Source organism: Rhinolophus ferrumequinum, chromosome 19 (genome assembly GCF_004115265.2).
Source record: "Rhinolophus ferrumequinum isolate MPI-CBG mRhiFer1 chromosome 19, mRhiFer1_v1.p, whole genome shotgun sequence".
Classification (NCBI taxonomy): domain Eukaryota; kingdom Metazoa; phylum Chordata; class Mammalia; order Chiroptera; family Rhinolophidae; genus Rhinolophus; species Rhinolophus ferrumequinum.
In genome coordinates, this window is record NC_046302.1 from 18,214,148 (window position 1) to 18,230,713 (window position 16,566).

Here is a 16,566-nt window from a genome sequence, read left to right on the forward strand (position 1 = left end):
TGATAAGTCATTTATAACTTATCGGTGGGCTTTGCACGGGCCAAACCCAGAAGAAAGGAAGTGAGAGTAAAATGGTCTGGAGTTCGCTAGGAAAAATGCAGCATATCTTCAGGTCCTAGGTGGTACCAAGCCCCTGTGGGAAACGTTCAATCCATCAGGCATAAGAATAAGGAACAATGTCTGTCCCAATTTTGTGAAAATTCCCTGGCTGTCATTCTTGATTTTTCTTCCTTCCCACCACTTTCTCCTTTCTTTGGCTGGTTCGCGTATCTTTGGATATCATTTGGAGCTTCGATTTTAAGGCCAATTCTACAAAGTTCTTTAAAGAATCCTGGAGCTATTACATTTGGAGGGTACATAGATGTAAAATGAAAGGACTGGAAAGAAATAAAGGACAGAAACCAGATTTCCTGTCATTGTAAAAGTAGGTGCCATGTGCTCCAAATTTCAGTAAATGTTAAAGTTAAGGCTGGATGGAGTATGCAGTAGTAGCAGGAGTATAACTGCCTTCAAAGGAGGAGAGAAAAACACCCTTTTTAGGGAGAGTAGGAGGAATGGTGAGGAAGAAAACAAGACAGGACCTCAGAGACAGGAAAAAAAGATGAATCAGTCCATCAACATGTGAGTATTTAATATGCATTAAGGAGACTTTTAAAAAGTTCTCAGCCCTAACAAGGAACAAAGTACTGATACTACATACTACAACGTGGATGAACCTTGAAAACATTATGCTAAGTGATAGAAGCCAGTTACAAAAGATCACATATTGTATGATTCACTTTTTAGAAAATGTCCAGAATGGGAAAATCTATAGAGACGGAAAGTACATTAGTGGTTGCCTTGAAAGAGGAGGGGGTGGGGAAAGGGAGGAGTAACTGCTGAAGGGTCTAGGGTTTCTCTTTGGAGCACTGAAAATATTCTAGAATTGATTGTGGTGCTGGTTGTGCAACTCTGAATGTACTGAAAAGTATTGAATTATATACTTTAAATGGGTGAATTGGATACTATGTGAATTATATCTCAATTAAGCTGTTACCAAAAAACTTTCTCCCAAAGTTAAGTAGACACAGGGTCAAAAAAACAGTGCTTTTAAAATGATCTTGCTAAGTACATTGCTCCTTTCTCTATGACAACGTAGCCAGCTGAAAATGTCTACCAGGGCGAGGACTTTGTCTGGTTCTCGGCTTGGCCCCTAGTGGCTAGAACAATGCTGCTTGATGAAGGTACTTGACAAATATTTACTGAAAGAGAAGAGCTTACAAATAACCAGGCTGGCCTAGTTCAGATGTATACCGTATTTACCCTCCCATTTCCTCTCTGCATCTTCTTTCTAGCTTTCCAATGTGCCTATTATTATTATTATTAATAATGCAGCTAGAAGCAATAATTGATCAACAAAATTTTGTTTATTTTGTGCCAGGCACTGTACATATATTTGTCTCTAATCCTTATAAAACCCAGCAATGTAAACCCACTGAACCCAGGTCTGTCTGGCTCCCAAAGCTTCAGTCTACTGTAAACACTGCCTCTAAAAACACTAAGCACAAAGACATGAATGAATATGCATAGATACTCAGCCAAAATCACCTAGAAAGGAAGCCAATTTGGTTTCTATTTAAACTGAAGGAAGCATCAAGAAGCATTGCAAACCCATCAATCAATGATGAATTTTCTTACTTAAAATTATTACAAATGTATAACTATAGATTATGTGTATTCAAATATGGAGTACTTACGGTATATATAACCCCAAGCGAAGCACTGGGAAGAGTTATAAAAACAGCTAAATAACATAGGAGCTTATGGTCACGCCTGCTATAAAAGCCATTGTCCCTTTAAAAAATAAGTACTTAATATGTTTGTCTAAATAATATACAAAAGGTTTAAATATACATAATCTGAAAAGTTCTGGTTTCCTGAAACCTCTTCCTAAAACTGAAACATTTTGTGGACAAGGCCCAGAGCCTCCAAAAAGCTGCCTGATCAAGTGCCCCCAAACAGGGCTGGAGAGGAACAAAAGTAAGAATACATCCAAAGTATTTAAAAGCTATTGTGGTGTCTGTGTGGGCTTGAGCCTGCTGCCTAGGTGTCCATGGTTAATATTTCTCAAATCAGTAATTCAAGATTCCAGATCCACATTCCAGCTAACACTCAGACTCACCAATTTATTTCACGCATTTTCATTAGTATATTAAGATACCACCTGGAAAGAAAAACACAAAACCTTCTAATTAAAAGTTCCATATTCCCGTATTTTACCATAAGAATTTTTCTCTAAGGTTTATAATAAATAATCCACATTTTACAGTTGGAATAATCAAGTAACCTCTGAAGCTACTTACTGAAACTGTTCCAAAGATCCATAACAATGTCAAGAAAAGATCCCAAATAATTGACAGCAAGTTCTCCCAACTGTTAGATACATCTCCCATCTAAAGTGATGAGAGGTGATCCTTCTGCTAATAATAGAAAAATATATATCTGAAAAGGAGGTACAATAAACGTGGGGAAAATTCCTATTTCCTCTTCTTTTTTCCATATGGAGAGTCTAGCAGTGAAAGTCCAACCACTTAAGCTGATGAACCTCAAGAAACTCTACTCAGGACTTTGGAATGTGCCTAGGTACCAAGGTGTCCACGGAATGGCCAACCATCCCTAAGCATATGTGGTTGTCACCCTCTAGTGGATGATCTATGATAATAGTTGGCAGCCTCCTGTAGTGGACAAGAGCAAGTGTCATCCAAGACTGACCTATCTTGAAGAGGTAGATGACAGATAAGCCAGCACCAGGATTCTTCAGTTTTGAATACGTTTCCCAGGATAACGGATGTTCATGGGTTGCTTATTCAATCTGCAGTCCCTTGCTTCTTTTGAGTCTACCGTTTGTGTTTCCTACTGGTGTGGTGGCATTTTTAAGAACAATACAGATTTCCTTAAGGCAGACTTCTCCACTGAGATAATTCCAGGCAATTGATTCCCAGAAGTTGTTTGCTTGCAAACTGGCCTTGAAAGCTTTCTCTGTCTGCAGCCCGAGTGAGAGTGCCCAACTATTTAACTGGGAACATAGAGCTTGCCAATTGAACAACAGTCCTGTGTTGAATGATCTGATCTGCCTAGAAAAGTTGTGGACTAATAAATATTGCCTCAATATTCACTGTTGTGTAAGGAGCCTAAATTTAGGGCCCTAAATACAATGCTCTAAAAATGAAGTCTGGCTTTGAAGGCATTTATATTATGAGATTCAAAATATAATAACATGATGTTCCTCTTTCCATTTTATCAGGTAACTGAAGAATTGCCTTTCTAAATCTGGATTGAAATTGAATTTCTACATCAGATAGTTTCCAGGAGGGAAGAATTATGGGCACAGGAAATACTCCACATTCTGAAAAGCCTACATTGTTGGTGCTTGCATTTGCTCTGTGAGAACTTACTGAAAGAAACTATTTCTCCAGAAGACAAGTATAATATCCTGAAGATCTATTTTTTCATCAGCAGAGGAGTTGAATGTTTCAAGTCAAAGATGACCCTTGGTTCTAAATCTGAGGTCAAATAATCAGAGCATTGTAGAAATGAACTGCCCATCCCCTCATCTTACCCATTTGACAGATGAAGAAACTGAGGTTTGGCCTGGCGAGGCAGTGGTAACTAATTACAGAGATGGAAGTCAATAAGCATCCACTGTACACCACCTATGCCCCTGCTCTTCCCCCACATCACTGTTGTCTCCCAGGTAAAATTTTCTTAGTGACTACGAGGAAATCAGTTACCTAGTCTTGTTCATAGTAGTTTATATTCTGCTTGGTTACGGACTATTTTTAAGTGCACAGTTCAGGGGTATTAAGTACATTCACATTGTTGTGTAACAGTCACCACCATCTGTCTCCATAACTTTTTTCATCTTCCCAAACAGAAAGTCCATGCCCATTAAGCATTAACCCTCCATTCCTCCTTCCTCTTAGCCCCTGGGAACCACCATGCTGCTTTCCATCCCTATGAATTTCACTACTGTAGATCTCTCATTTAAGGGGAATGACACAGTATTTGTTTTTATGTCTGGCTTATTTCACTTAGCTTAAGATCCTCAAGGTTCAACCATGTTTTAGAATTTCCTTACTTTTTAAGGCTGAATAATATTTCATTGTAAATATATGCCACATTTTTTTATCTGTCAGTGGGCATTTGTGTGGAAAATATATTTTAAATGCAGAAGAAAAACAAATAAAAAAATTTTAAGAAGTGAAGCATGTCTGCAAGAGGCTTAAAGCTATATTTTTAAAAGGACTACTGGGAATTGCTAATTAAAGGATAATTTAATAATTCCATGTAGACTTGTTTTAAATTAAAGCTATGGGATTTGGTTTAGTATCTTTACAGTCTCTTCAGTCACTACCTCCCATCTTATTCCAACATCAGCATAGGTTCTCAATAATTGTGTGCTAAATTTCTGAGTCAGGCACAGGGAAAATCAAATGCAGTCTATATTATCGTGGTTTTTCTTAATATTCCCATTGATTATACCAGAAGAAGATGCAAAGTTTCCTGGCAGAAATCTGGTAGGAAGAATATTCTCCTGAAAGAACAATGTATACATTCAGGTTCTTAGCTTCAAGCAACTGAAACTGACTCAAAAGGGGCAAGCCCCAAAGAAGTTTATTAAAAGGACATCGTGTAGCTCATGGAATTGCGGGAGAACCAGCCTTGAGCCTTCCAGAAACAATGGCCCAAACATGTTCAAAAGTGACATGAGGAAGAAAATACCACCAAAGTTTATGCTGACACTAAGCAGTGAGTGTCCAGTTTGCAAGACTGCCAGGACTTAATTGCACACCACCACCACCACCACCATCACCACCACCATCACCACCACCACCACCACCACCACCACCACCACCACCACCTCCACCACCATCACCACCACCTCCACCACCATCACCACCACCACCTCCACCACCACCTCCACCACCATCACCACCACCTCCACCACCACCACCACCACCACCACCACCACCACCACCATCACCACCACCACCACCACCACCACCACCACCACCACCACCTCCACCACCATCACCACCACCTCCACCACCATCACCACCACCACCACCACCACCACCAACACCACCACCACCATCACCACCACCATCACCACCACCACCACCACCACCACCACCACCACCACTACCACATCTTGCCATTTCTTCCTAGAATGTGAACCTTGGAACTTCAGTTATCTCAATAGCCAAATAGATTCCACAGAGCTCCTCCCTCAGATGTAAGGCATGTCTCATGTAAGTACAGTGATTGATAGAGTGCAGGTCACATACCCATGCCCAGCTACAAAGGTGGCTGGGAACTAAGTGCTATGTTTTCTACCCAAGGGAGCGGGACACATGAGGAAGATAATTCCCCACACAGAAAGGATGTTCAAAAGGTGCTGGGCAGCCTCTACTGAAGGTAAAGTGACTAGGTGCTCCCTAAGATTATAGGACAGACGAACAGATAAAAATTTTTAATTACAATAATTAGATTCAACCATTATTTTAAAACACCATTAATACCTGATATGGAGAAAGCAGAATGAATTGGCAAGTGTTCAGCCTGTTCATTTCAGCTCTCCCTGCCATTATAAACTTATAAAGCATCACTGAAGAACTTTTTCCTCTAGAAATAGCTTCAGCCTTGATAAGGGAAACCAGAGCTTGATTAAGCAATAATTGATAGCAGCTGAAATGTTTAAGGAAGAAGCTGTACCTCATACTTAAATGTTTGAATTAATTGTTCTTACATTAATTCCTGTACATTTTCTTCTATATTTTGATAGTGAAAGATAAGTCACGTATGTTATTATTTTTAAAGTATATTCAAGTTGGAAAAGTAGAAGATATGAGGTCATATGTTAAAACTGCTATTTCTATTATTCACATTTTATTATTTGACCCTTTTCCTTCAACCAAATACCACTAAGCAAAACAGGCATATGTCTGGAATGAAATTGCCCCCAAAGGGCTGACTTTGCTGTCTCTGACCTGTTGGAAATGGCAAACATAAAGGCAGTCACATAAAGGCACATAAAGTCACATAAAGGCACATAAAGTCACATGAAGGCATCACCATAGAAAAAACTTGGAGTAAGATGCCAAAGGAGAACCTAGTTTCATCTGACAAAGGCTTTTCTCCCAAAATTACCTCAAACGGGTCAGTCCTTAAGTATCACAGACTGTCATGATTTTAAAAAAAGAAAAAGAACTAACTTTTTTTAAAAACTATATATCTGAGTACCTTCAAATAACTTAATTTCTAATAAAGCCTCACATATCAAGGAAATCTACCTACTGAGAGATATGTGCAATAACCAGCATTTTCCCTAAGTATCAGTCCTTAGATTATTTAACTACCTATAATCTATGCCCATGTAAAAGGATTAATTAAGTATACTAAAGTTGGTGGTAAAAAAATCAATCTGTATTTCAAAAATTCCTGGTGTAATATTCCATAAAATGAACTGGTTTCGTTCATAAAAATGCTAGTTAGCGGAATTTTCCTTCCTTTAAATGGTTAAGGGCACTATAAATTTTACCTTTAAAAAGATCTACTGCAATCTAGTAAATACGCTATTAAAAAAGGAAAAGTATGGAGTCCAAACTAGAAAATAAAAATCATAGATTATAATGGAATAATGTTTAGCCTGAAATAAATATTCCAGATCATCTAATGTAAGGTGAACAAATACATAGGGGTAAGGACAGGTACTTTTCTAGTTTCTGTTCAAGACATAACTAACCAATCTCGGCAATTTCCAGTTAAGCCCAGACATAAGTAGTTTCGTAATTCTTCTTACAGATCTCTGGTAGTCTCTGTCATTCCCGTGGAGTGGGCATCTATAAAGAAACTGTTTGTCATTGTTATTCTGAGATCTTCAGTTTACATATACATGGAGGCTGAAAGGCATACAGTGACAAATGTCTTGACTAATGTCACTCAGCTGGCAACTGAAAGACTCAGCGTTCTAACCCTGATCATCAGTGCATGACTGGGATCAAATTCATACAGTCAGAATACATCGCACTCAACTTATTCCAATCAAGTCCCCGAATTCCCAAGTATAGTAATTATAATGATCCTGAAAGAGTTTATATTATCAACTGTATAATTTCCATTGTGAAATAAGTGAAGTATGGGGAAAATGAATCTTAATGCTTATGATTATGTATGAATACATTTATTGTTCATAAATATGGGATATTTTTCCTCTTTACTCATGATTTAAAGAAGAATGTTAAAGCTTTTACTGCACGTGAAATTATGATTACGCTATGGCTGCAATTTAAATGCAATACCCTTAGAAACAGAGAATAGAATATACAGAGACTGGGACAAAAGAGCTCTTTTGCATGAAATCCTCTCTGAATCAACAACAACAAAATTCACAGTTTACCACAACACCGGCAGTTTAAACAACTATTTACTTTCGTAAAAAATTATGATGCGCATAAGTGTTTTTTTGGATTTAATAATGTGTTGTTGTACCCATGAAGATAGCATGGTTATCTAGTTAAGTTTGATATAGTATATTCATCACTTTGTTCAACTCATTAGTGAAAACAAAATATAGAAACTACATGCTTGGAAGAAAAAAATCTCCAAAAATTAGAGAAAAGACAAACCAGTCTTCATTGATGATCACTCACCTGAGGTCAGAGAAGCCGACATACTGACACATGCTGTGTCTTTAATTTTTTTCTCAAACATATTTTGTTTTCCTTTTAAAAAAATTTATTAATGTAACTTACACATTTTAAAAATAAAATTGTGCTAAAAAGCTTTAACAAAAAAAGCAACTTCATTCTCCTTACGCACACACACACACACACACACACATATCTCAGACCCTAAAGGCAAACACTTTTCAACTTTCTAGTATTTATTTCTGTATTTCTAAATAATATGTTTATAGTTATATCTTTTGATTTATCCATTTAGAGATTATTGGTTTTGGTAGACGAAAATTTTGGCTCTCTCATATACCTTTTTTCTCTTGCTTTCCACTCTCCCAACTTTTGGTTAAATCCGTAATAAATGTTTTCATTATTATTATAGAAATATTGTTTACTATATTGCTGGGTCTTCCAGCAAAGTAGTTCTATGATTTAATTTTCTTTCTTGTAAAACTTTTTATTTTTCTTGGAGTTAATAGTTGCCTCATCTTCCCATTTATTTAGTTTTCTTTGAAACTGCAGCCAAATCTTCCAACACATTCCACAAGCTTTGTAAAATGCTTCTCAATACAATTTCCCACAAAGTCAATCCTAGAAGTTGACCTGTCAGTTTCATTTAGCTTTTCCTGGAGATGTCCCTCCTCCACCTTGTCCAGTTTACCTAGCTGCTCACTCAGTCTCCTGCACAGCTATTGTCCTGGTGCTTCCCTTTGCACCTCTGCAGCACTGGATTCTCCTCTTTCCAGAATTCCACATCTTCCTCTTTCTTGCAATACTCCCTTACTTTGCTGTAACACATCCTTCAAGAACATCCTGAGAATGATGCATAGAAGATAACTTTTTCTGAGACATTACATGTCTGAAAATACCTTTATTCAATCCTCAAACTTGATTTATAGTTTCACTGGGTATCAAATTTAAGTGAAAATGTTACTTTTACTGGTAACATTGAAGCCATTCCTTACTGTTGTTCACTTTCTAGTGTGCAATTGGAAAGTTTATTTCCATTCTTGTTTCTGATCTTTTGTAAATGTCCCTTTTCTCTATCTTTAGAAATTTTTAGAATATTGCTTTAATCCGCTGTATTCTAAAATTCCACAATGTTGTGCCATAGTGTGAGTCTTCTTTTAATTCACTCGTTTAGCACTTCAAAGGCTCCTGTCAGCCAGTTATAAAAAAAAATTGTTTATAGAGATGATTTACTCCTCTCCTCTCTGTTTTTTGCTTTCCATAATGCTTGTTAGTAAGATATTGGATTGATGTTTTAATTTTCTTTATCTTTTCTCTATTATTTTTCATCTCTATGTGTTTTGATTTTACTTTCTGGGTGAGTTCCTTCACTTTGTCTCTAGACCTTTTAACTGAATATTTTACTTCTGCCATCATATTTTTAATTTGCAAGAACTCTTGTTCTTTATATATCATCCTTGTCTGGTTTGTGGACACGATATCTGAGAATACTGATTATGGTGTGCTTTTATGAAGTGTTCTTCTCCTCTTGGTATGTCTCTGTTTCCTCCGAGCTCTTTTGCCCTCCTGCTTATTTTGGACACTGTCTTTCATGTTGCAGGCTCTCCTCAAATGCCAGGTGTTACTGGCTGCCCAATTCTATTTAAGAGCAAAGCACTAAATGCCTGATAGGAGATCTGTGGGAAGAGGCTCCTCACGCAGAGTGACTGGATTTCACATGCATTTTGCCCATGTCTGTATTTTGAACATGTCTGTATGTTCAGGTCTCTCCCTGCCCCCAGCCAGGCGGTTCTAGATACTCAGAGAAGGATTGTCCCATCTCTTACCTGTGGGTTAAACCTTGGCTGTATTCTGAGCTTGTGGCAAAGAGGATTGGGTATAGATTTTCACTTCATCCCATAGTTTTTCCTTTCTCTCAGCCCATCTGTACCTGCTCTGTGCCAGACGGACTCAAATTCAGAGCCTTTCTGACTGACTCTTTTCAGAACCTAAACCTCCTGTCTCCTGTTTGGAGGATGGGTATGGTATGGGAAGCATTCATTTGGTTGCATCAACTGATGGAAGGAATTCTGGGATAGACAGCTCATTATGTGGACTTTCAAGGGACCCCTTATTTTTAGCACACCTTCCCCAACCTTTGGCAGAACCTGCTCTACTCCAGTGCTTTTCCTACGTTCTGTGGGGTGAATCACCTTGTCACTAAGTGTGGCCCTCCACAGACACTGATTTGCATTCCCTCCTCTCTCTCCTTTGTTGTATGGCTCAGGTTTGTAGACGTCTTCAGATACCATTAGCAATGAAGCTTGTGTATGTTTCTTGATCTCCTCATTGTTGGATGTTGCTATTTGAGCAAAGAAAGAATGAATTGTTACTAGGTCATCTTGAAAGGAGAGGTCTTGAGCACTTCTTGGTATTGGCGCCAGGACCACTCAGGGGCACATTGTCAAGCATCCTGTATTAGTCTGCCAGGACAGTTGTAACAAAGTACCACAGACTGGGTGGCTGAAACCGAAGAGGTGTGTTGTTTCACAGTTCTGGAGCTAGGAGGCCGAAATCAAGGTGTCAGCAGGGGTGATTCCTTCTGAGGGCTCTGAGGAAGAATCTGTCCGTGCCTCTCTCCTGGCTTCTGGTGGTTTGCTGGCTGTCTTTGGTGTTCCTTGGCTTCTGCTGCATCACCTCAGTCTCTGCCTTTATCTTCACGTAATGTTCTCCCTTGTGTGCATCTGTGTCCAAATTCCCCCTTTGAATAAGGATACCAGTTGTTTTGGATTAAGGCCCATCCTACTCCAGTATAACCTCATCTTAACTAATTACACCTGCAACATCCCTAATTCCAAACAGCGTTCTTATATATTTTATATAAGGTACTGTGGGGGTAGGACTTTCACATAGGAATTTTTGGAGGACACAGTTCAGCCTATAGCACATCCCATGTATATTTTCTGATTCGGTCGATCCAGCATCTCACTTTGTTCAGGAGAGTCTCAGTTTACACATGTCTTCCTTGCTGAATTATTAATAGTTCCTCTTTATAACTCTCAATAGTGTCCAACTTTGAACCATCAAGTATGTGATCACCCTATATATGGTCCTTTGCACTTGCATGATATTATCAAAATAAAGGATTTTACTGTCATTCCTAGTAGATTCTGGACAAATCTGGGGAATAGTATTTCTATGTTTTCTTATTTTTATTTTATGGGGAATATATATATATGTATGTAGATATACATATGTATATTTTTAATAAATATATAAAATATAAGATTACATAAGTATATATAAAACAAACCATATACATTGTTTTAAAACACACAAAGATTATTGTGATCCAGTAACATGGTATACAAGCAGAATTTTGAGTCTTTCAAAAACATAATTTTTTTTAAAAAAAGAGAAAGAAGCAATAGTTTCATGTTCCTAACAATAAACAAACAAACTTCCAGCATCTTAAGAAAACTGAAAACTCAGAACTCCCAGGGTTCACAGAGGCTCTGAATTTGGCCAAATCAACTGCTTCGAACCGATTTTTGTTATGGGAGTGGGGACAGCTTAGTTCTTTCCATGGCAACATAATGTGCTGTGATAAACACTACAGGATGGTGTCTAAATGATTCAGCAGTTGCTGGACTACGAGGAAGATAAGATCCTATTAAAAATACACAAGTTGGAGCTAACATACCAGAATATGGAGCTGCATTGACAAGGGGATTTGCATTACATAAAAATAGTCCTTTCATATTTGGCCTCATAGGGAAAAGGCCCTGTTTGGTAAAAACCAATATGGAGCAATGCTGGTCTTTTAAAAATTGTTCTTACACAAATTACCTACTAACAGAAAAGGTTGTGAGGAGAGGGAAAAGTAAATATAGCCAGTCCCTACTGAAGTGTGATTTGAGTCTTTGTCCCAAAACATCACCTCCCAACTAAGGGTATTTCTTGGTTAATTTTTCTCTTGAAAAGATAAAACTTGTATTCTTTTCTAATTATAAAATACATTCTTAAGTTATACAATTTAGGAACATATGAACATAGAAAATAAAAATCACCTTTACTTCCACCACACAGAATTTTTTAAACTACTAGAATGAATCATGTAGAATTATATATCTTGCTTTTCTCCACACAGTATTACATCATGAGCTGTATCCCACATCACTGAAAATGCTTCACAAGCATAACATTTAGTGAATGTCTAATAGTCTATCGTGTGGATAAAGCATAATTTATATAACACTTTAACATTGGTGGGATATCTTTAATGAACCTAATTTTTCAATATCATGAGCAATACAGATAAACATTTTCTAAATCAATCTCTGTTCATATTTCATATTATTTTTAAAAAATGCATTGCTAGAGTAAAGGTTACAAACATTTTTAAGGTTCCCCCACTTTAAACAAGCAGCCTTTTCAGTTTTCTCTATTCTTGCTGACATTTCCAGATGCACTTTATTCACAATCGAGAGAAAGTTGTTTACAATTTTTATTTGGATAACATTAAAACCATAAATTCAAATGGGGAGATAGATACTTTTACAATTTTCAGAAACTTGATATGTCTATCCACTTATTCAAATCTTTCATATCTCAATAAACTTTTGCAGTTTTTATCATATTGTTCCCACTCTTTCTTGTATTTAAAAATTTTTTTGCTATTATAAATACACTTCTTGTCACTGTATTCTTTATTCAGAGATTGCTGGGATAGAAAAAATAATTACTAATTTTAGAAATATTTGTCTTTCTAACGAATTTATTTAATTATCTTATTATTTACTACAAGCTTATAGTTGGTTGGTGTGCGGTAGGGATATAGCATATAATTATTCCAACTGAAATTACTGCATTTTGGCTTTTTCTTTCCAATAGTAATACCCCTTTATTTTGAATACCTACAGCTTTCAGAACAGATAATTAGTCAAAGTGATAGAAGGCATCTTTGATTTGTTCCTAGTAGGAATAGCAATAACCCCTTACAAATTACACCACTAAGTATGATGTTGATTGTTAAATTTAATACTAGAATAGGATATATAAAATAAAGTTACATAGGTAACAGGAATAGTGGAGCAGGCCAGTTATAAAAGAATAGAGCTTGTCAGAATCTGTGACAAACTGGAGAGTGCTCCTTCTAAAGGCAGCACACAGCAGATGCTTAGCTTAAACCAATTACGTGCTATGAGAATGTGGACCTGTTGTTAATAGATCTATTTTTTTTTCATGTTGGAAACCCTAACCCTAATCTTTTTTTCACATAGGACAAAACATGATTTTTATGTGAAATTTTCCAATTATAAAGTGTTTATGAGGTCTGACAATTAAATTCGCAAACTTGTTGCAACAATGTTGCTAATATTTTGATATCAAAGGGATTATTCATTATGAATTTGTATCAACTGCACAAATAGTTAACCAAGTTTATTATTTGGAAGTGCTGAAAAGGCTGCATGAAAAAGTTAGACGAAAAGGACCTGAACTTTTCACCAACAATTCATGGCTCTCGTGTCACAACAATGCACCAGCTCACACAGCATTGTCTGTGAGGGAGTTTTTAGCCAGTAAACAAATAACTGTATTGGAACATCCTCCCTACTCACGTGATCTGGCCCCCAATGACTTCTTTCTTTACCCGAAGATAAAGGAAATATTGAAAAGAAGACATTTTGATGACATTCAGGACATCAGGAGTAATACGACGATAGCTCTGATGGCCATTCCAGAAAGAGTTCCAGAATTGCTTTGAAGTGTGGACAAGGCGCTAGCATCGGTGCATAGCTTCCCAAGGGGAGTACTTCGAAGGTAACTGTAGTGATATTCAGCAATGAGGTATATAGCACTTTTTCTAGGATGAGTTTGAGAACGTAACTGTCAGACCTCGTATAACTAAAATCATTTTCCTAATACTGTACAGGCCAAAACAAACTACAAAAAAATTAAAACAGTGGTTCATATTCAGTCCATATTAAGGAAGAATCTATTTAATCCAAATCTTCCAAGAGTTTTGGTTTTTTAGAAGTACATGTTTTATTTTATCATGTTGTTTTTAACAGTTGTATTTTACTCATTGAATCGAATAGTTCCTATATATTTTTTAAAAATACATTTTAGGGATATAGTGTCCAATAATATAGAGTTGAATTTTATTTATTAAAAATTTATTTGGAATTTATATATATATAATCAATGTAATTCTGTTTTTGCTTTTTAAAAATTGTTTTATTTATTTATTTTTCTGGTTATATATTTTTTATTTTTTTAAATAATTTTTAAATTACAGTTGATACACAATATTATAGTAGTTTTTGGTGTACAAGGGTGATTATACATTTATGTAACTTATGAATTGATGTCCCCAATAAATCTAGTCCCCATCTGACAAAATACATTATTATTGTAATATTATTGAGTATATTCTTTATGCTGTACTTTAATCCCAGTGACTATTTTGTAACTCTCAATTTGTACCTCTTAATCCCTTACCCTTTTTTATACACCCTCCACAAACCCCTTCTTATCTGGCTACCATCCAACTGTTCTCTGTATGAGTCTGTTTCTGTTATGTTTGTTCTTTTATTTTGTTCTTTAGATTCTGCATATAAGTGAAATCATATGACAATTGTCTTTCTCTGTCTGACTTGTTCCTCTCAGCACAATACTTTCTAGGTCCATCCATGTTGTTGTAGGTGGCAAGATTTTGTTATTTTGTTTGGCTGAATAATATTCCATTGTATATATTTACCACCTCTTCTTTAGCCTTTCATCCATTGGAGGACGCCCAGGCTGCCTCCATATCTTGGCTACTGTAAATAATGCTGCAATGAACATATAAATGTACATGTCACTTTGTAGTAGTGTTTTAGGTTTCTTTGGATAAATATCCAGAAGTAGGATTACTGGGTCCTTCCTGTTGTAGCCTTGTTATAGCCTTTGTTTTAAAGTCTGGTTTGTCTGGTATGATTATTGCTACCACAGCTTTTTGCTTTCCCCCCCCCCCCCATTTTCATGAAATGTCTTTTTCCATCCCTTTACTTTCAGTTTTTGTGTGTGTGTTGATCTGAAGTGAGTCTCTTGTAAGCAGCATCTGTAAGGGTCTTGTTTTTATACCCATTCAGCCACCATGTCTTTTGATTGGAGCATTCAATCCATTTACATTGAAAGTAATTGTTGATAGATATGTAGTTAGTGCCATTTTACTATTCATATTTTTTTTATCTCTCCTTCTCCTCCTTTTCCTCCTCCTCCTCCTCTTTCTTTTTCTTCTTCCTCAAGAAGTCCCTCTAAGAGTCCTTGTAATAATACTGGTTTAGTGGTTATGAACTCCTTTAGCTTTTTCTTGTCTGGGAAGCTCTTTATCTCTCAAGTTTTAAATGATAGCTTTGTTGGGTAGACTAATCTTTGTGGTAGGTCCTTGCTTTTCATCATGTTAAATATTTCGTGCCAGTCCCTTCTGGTCTGCAAAGTTTCTGTTGAGAAATCAGCTAACAGTCTTATGGGAGCTCCCCTGTAAGTAAATAACTGCTTTTTTCTTGCTGCTTTGAAGATTCTCTGTTTTTAACTTTTGGAATTTTAATTGGGATATGTCGTATTGTGGGGCTCTTTGGGTTCATCTTGTTTGGGATTCTCTGCCCTCCCTGGGCTTGTATGTCTGTTTTCTTTACCAGGTTAGAGAAGTGTTCCATCATTATTTCTTCAATAGATTTTCAATTCCTTGTTTTCTCTCTTCTCCTTCTGGTATCCCTCTGATGCAAATTTTGGTATCCTTGATGTTGTTCCAGAGGCCCCTTAAACTATTATCATTTATTTTTGGATTCTTTTTTGTTTTTGCTGTTCTCATTGGGTATTTTCTGCCACCTTATCTTGAAAATTGCTGATTCAAACCTCTGCTTCATCTAATTGACTATTGATTCCCTCTAATGTATTCTTTATTTCAGTTATTGTATTCTTCATTTCTGACTGTTTCTTTTGTTTGTTTTCTCTCTCCAGCTTTATGTTTCCTATCTCTTTGTTGAAGTCCTCCTTGAGATCATTGAGCATCCTTATAACCAGTGTTTTGAATTGTACATCTAGTGCTTGAACTGTGTTTGCCTCCATTTAATTTAGTTCTTTTTCTGGAGTTTGTTCTGATCTTTCACTTGGGACATGTTTCTTTGTCTCCTCATTTTGGCTGCTTCCCTGTTTTTTGTTTCTGTATGTTAGGTAGAGGTGCTATGTCTCCCAGTCTTGGTAGAGTGGTCTTATGTAATAAGTGTCTTGTGGGGCCCAGTGGCATAGTCTCCCTGGTCACCCGAGCTGGTTGTCCCTTGTATGGGTTGTGTGTGCTCTCCTGTTGTAGTTGAACCTTGATTGCTATTAAAACATCAATGGGAGGGATTGACCCTCAGGCTGATTGGTTTTGAGTACTGGCTGTGAGTACAGTGGAGGAGCTGCTGTGCAGGGGTTGACCCTATGGAGCAGGATTTACTTTAACAGGGCTCTGGTGCCTGCTGCATCTGCCCTTTGGGTTTGCCATTTGTGGAAGTGGTTGGGTGGTTCTCTGGTGTGGTCTGAAGCTGGCCACCAGGTATGTTGGTTCTGGGACCTCTTGAGAGGGGCTCTGGTGCAGGTCAAGGTCAGCCTGTGACCTGCGCAGGGCCACTTGGTCTGAACTACAAAGTAATCTGCAGATGGTTGCTGGGCTCAGAGGTGCCTGGGAAAGGCTAAGCTGTGAGCTGAGGTAGCTGCCACTAGTTCCAGGCTTGGGGCTGCTTAGCAAGAGGTATGAGGTGTACTGAGGCAAGATGCTGCTTGTTTGTGTTTAGTGAACTTTTGAGAGGTTTTAGAAAAGTCTGCCACATGAGCCAAGACAGACCATTTGTATGGAAAAGCCACTGGAAGT